The sequence below is a fragment of the Platichthys flesus genome, chromosome 7, assembly GCF_949316205.1.
Source record: "Platichthys flesus chromosome 7, fPlaFle2.1, whole genome shotgun sequence".
NCBI lineage: Eukaryota > Metazoa > Chordata > Actinopteri > Pleuronectiformes > Pleuronectidae > Platichthys > Platichthys flesus.
This window is the reverse complement of record NC_084951.1, coordinates 20,541,224-20,547,858: the sequence shown is the minus strand read 5'-3', so window position 1 is coordinate 20,547,858 and position 6,635 is coordinate 20,541,224.

Genomic DNA, 6,635 nt, shown 5'->3' with positions numbered 1-6,635 from the left:
AACTGATATGTATAAATAATGGTCAAGTAAATATCCCTTATCGTTTTATTAAAGTTAATCGTAAAGGGATAGTTCAAAATCCCCTCATTATCTACTCACTACTATGATGATGGAGGGCTGGGTGAAGTGTTTGAGTCCTAAAAACCCTTTTAGAATTTCAGGGGTAACAGCGTTGTAGCCAAATCAAATACAATTGGAGTAACTTGGTATCAATTCTTCAAACGTTTAAAAACAACCCCCCCAAAAAACATAAAATGCCTCCATACTGCTTCTGTGGTGTCATCAAAGTGTCCGTAAGTCCCGACATTCAAATTCAACTCGTGTTTTTTGCCTAAATAACCGCTGTGATCCACAAACAAACGCGGCTCCAGTGAAGAATCTTTTTTTTTTTTCATACGTAAAATGCAGCTCAAAGTGCTTTACAATAAAATCAAAGACAAGAAATAGTATCAATAAGAACACATTACAAACCGTTGGTGCATAGCAAGAGAGAAGCTGCTTCCCCAAACTTTTTATAGTTTGTTGACTATCAAACATCACAGATATGTTTGCAGAAGTGATCAGTTGTACTGCTTTTAAAGGATATTTGGTGGAGGCAGGTTGTTTGGTATCGGCCCACACACACCAGGGCTTCAGGACCAGTTGGCAGAACAGACTCTTTGCTAAAGCCTTGACGCTGACGATGCCAACAGTTGAACAGGGATTATATGTTAAGAAGATTTGGCTCATATTGCAGCTCCATTTCACTTCACTGTAGTATTTGAAGTGAATAGTTATTTTTCTGATTTTAAATCCAAATGTGTTTTGATTAAATCATATATTTTAGTCCCTATGCTACTCCCTCATAATCTGGCATGCCAATGCAGTCAAAGGCCTTTATGAAATCTATTAAACATCAAACATTCTTATGTTTGTTAATGAGAGTGGTGAGGGTAAAGTTACGGTAAGATGTGTGATGGTTTGGCATAAATCCAACCTGACTTTTATGTATCATATTGTGGTTTCTGAGGAATTTGACTGTACACCAGCTAATGATGCTGCAGAGCTCCATCCCATACAGCTGGTAATACATTTTAAATCTCCCACATTTTAAAATATCCCACAATCAATTCCATATTTGGCAGTGTTTAAAGTACTTATGAGTTAGAGATTGTTGGCTTAATAGAGACAGAGCTCCGCTGGTCCCAGGATTAGATTATACACTCCATTCAAGTAGCCATTATTGATTCTGAGTGCTGTTTATCTCTTTGGTTTTCACTGTATTTTTTAATGCAGGATTATTTTTGAAATAGTTTTCTCAGGTTTTTGTCAATTTTCTTTAGTTTGAACTGTACGTGATTTCAATAATGCTTTATTTGAAGATAGTTTACATTTTGGACAGCCTTGTAGTTTTCAGCAGCTGGAGGGCAGGGTTATTCTCTAAACTCTTATTTTAATAATTCAATCCCTTCACTGTTGCTTGCCTCTTGGCGTTACTCAGCACTGTCTGGGGACCATGTGTTGTGGGTGTGTTCAACAGCGTGATAGTTTTTGATGTGTGTGAAAATCTGTTCTAGGAAAAGGGAGATTCGGTTGTGGTTTAAAGGCCAATTAGAGTTCTGGTGAGTTGGTGCCATTGAGTCTTAAGGTCTTTATTCTATTTGAGTTTTTTTATTAAAGTTCATAAATACAGTTTATTCCAAACCAAAATATCTTAAACTCACCCTGTCTTTCAGAATTTTCTGTTTTTATTGACACTGTGGTGGACATTGGTCTTTACTGTAGATTTTAAGACCCTGCTGTGGTATTGGATTGTATATTGAGAATTATTTCAGGTACTTATCAAACTTATATCTGTAGTGTCATACGTTATACATTGTAAGTCAACACTGTCACCAAGTAAGGCCTCAAAAATCACTGTCAAGTTAAACCAACACTCCTCTAGCACTATGTATTTTCAGAGCTGTCGAGTTGATTAGAATGTAGTTTGCACAGGTAACTTTTCTGTCAATTCTTGCTCTGTGGCAGCCTATTAAGTGTTTGTAGCTAATATATGACTACCAGAACATGGACTCCAGCCATTTGTGAGAAATGAAAGCAAACATTAGCCTGTCAAGACATTTCTGCTGCGTGAAAAGAGTGAATGACTATAACATGCAAGGCTTATTGGTTAGCTGGTTAATGTTGGTAGCTGAAGAAAATATGAACCATGTACAGTATGAATTTGCTTTATCAAGCCACAAAATTAACCTGGATAACCGGAAACCAGTATGATGGACTAGAAGGGCACATACCTCCAACAAGGCGCAACAGTCTATAAATTATTCTCTGGGAAATCAATTCAAATGTTAACGAAAGGGGGGAAACTCCCTGGATCCGCCCCCTGGTCTGTATCAACACCGAAACTAAATGAGGACTTCCTCAAATGAGGACTTGTAATGGAGATCGTTTCGAATAGTTTTTTCGTAAACCTGATCACAAACAAACAGAGACTTAAAACACTATGTATATTTAACAGTATGTGTTGTACAGTGGGCGGTGTGCTGTGTTATTTTAGAACATAATGTGTGCTTTGTAAGTGAACAGGTGAAAGCCAGTATTTATTCAGCATGTTATTCCCTTTCTGACAGCAGATGCTGTTTGTGTACACAAATTTCCTTTGGGAAAATAAAGTCTAATCTCTCTTATAAAGGCAACCTTCACAAATGCCTGGCCGCCATTATTGGATGTTTTGGACCTATCCATAGTTTGGCTGGATCTGGATCCTCAGCATTTTATTTATAGCATGCAATGCACAACTTTTCACCCCTAGGTGTCACTGACAGCTACTTTTACATTATTCTCACCCAGGCATTGAGTGGAGTAATTATTAGTGGTTGGGGTCGTGTTTATTTTTGTGACTGGGCAAAGAAGGGAAATGTCATCAGTGGCCTTTAAACAATAAACAGTGCAGTGTAAAACAAAAGCACTGTGTTTGAAAAGGTCGTGGCTGAGACTGAGCTGAAGGGCAACATGTTTGAGGGAGTTTTGCAAAATTAAAGCACAAGCAAAATCCTAAAAGCCTCTGAAATCTAATTTCCCCTTTGGCTGTTTATGAGGTAGATTGCTTTCTGGCATTTAAACGAGTTGTGAGATAAAAGATGGTTTGTGTACAGAATGTTGATCGTGCATTCTGAAAACTATTGGCGGCATTATTTCTGATCCGTCCTCTGGTCTGCTTTGAAGTCATGGCAGCATCGCTCCTCCTGGACTGTGCTTCTAGTTTTGTACACACAGAGAGATCCACAGCTTGATTAGCAGATACAATGTGCTTGTGAAGGCTTTTACATAATGCTGCTATGTTGCCAAATGTGACCTATTGTTTGAGTCAGAGAGCATTAGGGATAAAAGCCCACCACTGCCTGCTGCTTGTTCCAATAGGCTGGTTTTAATAACAACCATTGTGACTACAGCATCTCACACATAAGAAATCTTCGTCTTTTTCAAGTTATTTATATTATATCTCTTTTGTACAATGACGGCAGTTGAGAATGAAACCTGACGAGATGGTACAACTTTCATTTATTTTGTACAGGCCAATCTTCAGTCCTACATTTATTTTCACCTTCGTACCCAATCCTTGGGCAGTGTGCGTACAATTGATGTTAGGAGTGAATGATGTCACGTCTGAGAGCATGGAAAACAATACCTGATTCCAATGAGGCTCGAGTCGAGGAAACAGCAAGTACAGCACCAGACTGAACTCGGTCAAAGAGAAGAGTCGCTTCTTATGGATATCCTCAGTCCAGAACTGGCTGCGTCGTAGGTAATTTTTAACTTTTACGCTGCGACACGTATTAGCTACTAACTGTACTTTATACACGACTACATTCTCAAAATGTATTTTTGTAAACAATAATAAGACTCAGAAATTAATTATTATGACAATACAAGTGTTTTCATTGGCATCATCTGCAGCATACTATGTTAACATGATATGTATTATCATTGTATTGATGCAGTTGGCACAGTTGATATAGTGACTGTTGCATAAGGGAATAGGTTACCCTTGGAAAGTATTTTTAACTTTTAATACTTTCATTTTTAATTACATTTTAATACTTTTAAAGTACTTCTAAGTATATTCAAAAGCATGCACTTAATTACTTTTACTCAAGTAAATGTGGTACCCATACTTTTACTTGAGTTTTTGACTACTTTATTGTACTTTTACTTTTAAGTAAAATGTTTGAGTACTTCCTCCACCACTGAAAGGTTCCGATTGTGGTACATCTATTTTGTCCTGTCAGATTTCCGTTTGTTTTTTATAATGGATACCCTCTCCGATATCAGGCAATAGTGCAGTGTAAAGCCAAATACTGCAGGAAAATACTGTGCCACTATATTATGTATTCTGCACACACCTGAAACCATCAGAGCGTTTCTACTTTCGTGTTATGCTGAAAACAACACATGCAGCCCCAGCACCACATGTGTTGCACATAAAATATTTTCCTATATCACAAATGGCTACAGCTGCTTTGCAATTCCATCCAGTGTCTCCTCATCTGGTATGCATCAGCAGTCACATCCTTCCTGGTGCGAAATGGGGAACTTTTCTTGGCCACCATGCTTGGCTTGGTCCAAACAAGAGGGTGCACAGGGTCGTAGCACTTAACTTATACGCTTACTCAGCGGCAATGTTCTCAGCTGGTATAGGTCAGCTTTCACCAAAAGTCTAATAGGCTTTAGAGGGGTCACTGCTTCAAATAGTTTGTGAGGTATACAGCTTAAAGGCCCCCCCTCTAGGTGTCAGGCACACTAAAGGCTGCTGTAGGTAGGCATGTTAAAAGGTGTTACTATCCAGTGGAATCAGCGTTTTTGCCTCAGGCAGCTATACTTTATGTGTTCCAAGAAATGTAAAGGAGGAGCAGGAGGTTGGACTGGCTGGGATGATCACTGTGGTAAGACTCTGTGATGAGACTGCAGGCGTCCAGAGGGTTTTCACTTATTAATTAATACATAAGCATATACCAATGCACTTAAAATTTCATATTTTCCCTTAAGCTGTAATACACATTTTCCCTTACAGATTAACTTTGTGTGCATGAAGTAAAACAGGGAGAACAGGGGGGAATCAACAGAGCTGCTCTAAGTATTAAATCCCTTTTCACATTCTATGACATGCTTTAAATTCCCTTGCCATTTCCATGGCATGGGCATTAGGTGGGTAGAGCTGGGTGGGTTTATATGTGCAGCTCTGTGCATCCAGGATCATGGACAGTGGGAGAGTATAGTGCTTCTATTCTCGAAGAGCTTTAGACATAATTTAAACTTAATTAATAATCACATTCTTTTGGCTGGTTTGGGACATTAAATGATCTTAACTCCCTCTTGACCATTTTATTAATACCACAGACTATTCAAATGTGTTGAATATTCAATGCACAAGTTATAATGTTGTTGTCCCACAGCTAAACCTGAAACAGTTGCCCCATGGAGCTGCAGCCCTCAGCAGACATGCTATTTAACAACAGCCTGGAAAGTCTTTACAAGGCACAGGTGGGGAGTCACTTTTACTACATTGCATTTGGGGGTCTTATTTCCTATACTGTGGCCCCCCCATGGAGCAGCAGTGCCTTTCGCCTTTGCTGGTTTACTTTAAAGACTCTCTTTAATGCAATTACGAAGGAAATTTGAATCCAAATGAAAAAGATTAAGTCCACAACATGGGTTGGGCCTCAGCAACATGTGAGGTTTATTACAACACCATTATCAGTGGATTTCTACAGATTCGTCTGGGATTCCTGCAGAAATAGCTCAGTGTTATTGCATGATGTGTCAGGAGGATCCACATTTGCTCCTGGAACAAAGAGACACTACACTGACATACACAATATGTCAGTGTAGATCACCTCACATGCCAACTCTGAGATCTAGCAAAGGCAACAACAGACGCTGTGTGCACCTGTTTAAACAGAGACAGAAGAGCAGGACAGTGCATCACACAATTAACACGTGCTGCATTACGAGGCCCAAGAACACAATGATGTCACGATCGCAATCAATTTGAATGAAAGCTCTGAAAGACTGTTCAATCTGTGGCGTCATCAAAAGAACTGAGGCAAGAATGACTTCACTCTGCTCGGAGGAACAAATAATAAACACTGCGTGTTAAACTTTAAACTTTAATTCAATATTCCTTGTCTAAAATAGAGAAAGCACCCATTAGGTAGATTATCACAGGACAGGATTGCAGTCAGTGGACTTGGGCAATTACTAGTGGCATAAGTCACCATTCAAACATGCATGAATGAGAAATTACAACAGTGTGGGGTGCAATTACCTCTCCCAAATCAGAGCGTGTCAGATGACATTATCTCGCAGGCTGAGAGCCATTACTGCACTCAGGCTTTCTCGCCCCAAAGGAGTAAGAGGAGGTCAACTACTGTGGAAGGCACCGGCCATTTGGTCTCTGCCTGCTACATTAGGACATCTCTCTGGACTCACGCAGCCTCAAAGGCTCCAAACCCACGAGGCATGAGGCACTTAAGGATTTATTTCTGAGTTTTATTCCAGCGATGACTTTGTGGTAAGACGAGTGTGTTGAAAGTACACAATTCACAAACGAAAGCAGCATCCACATGTGTTGAAATGGCACAAGGGATGAGATACAA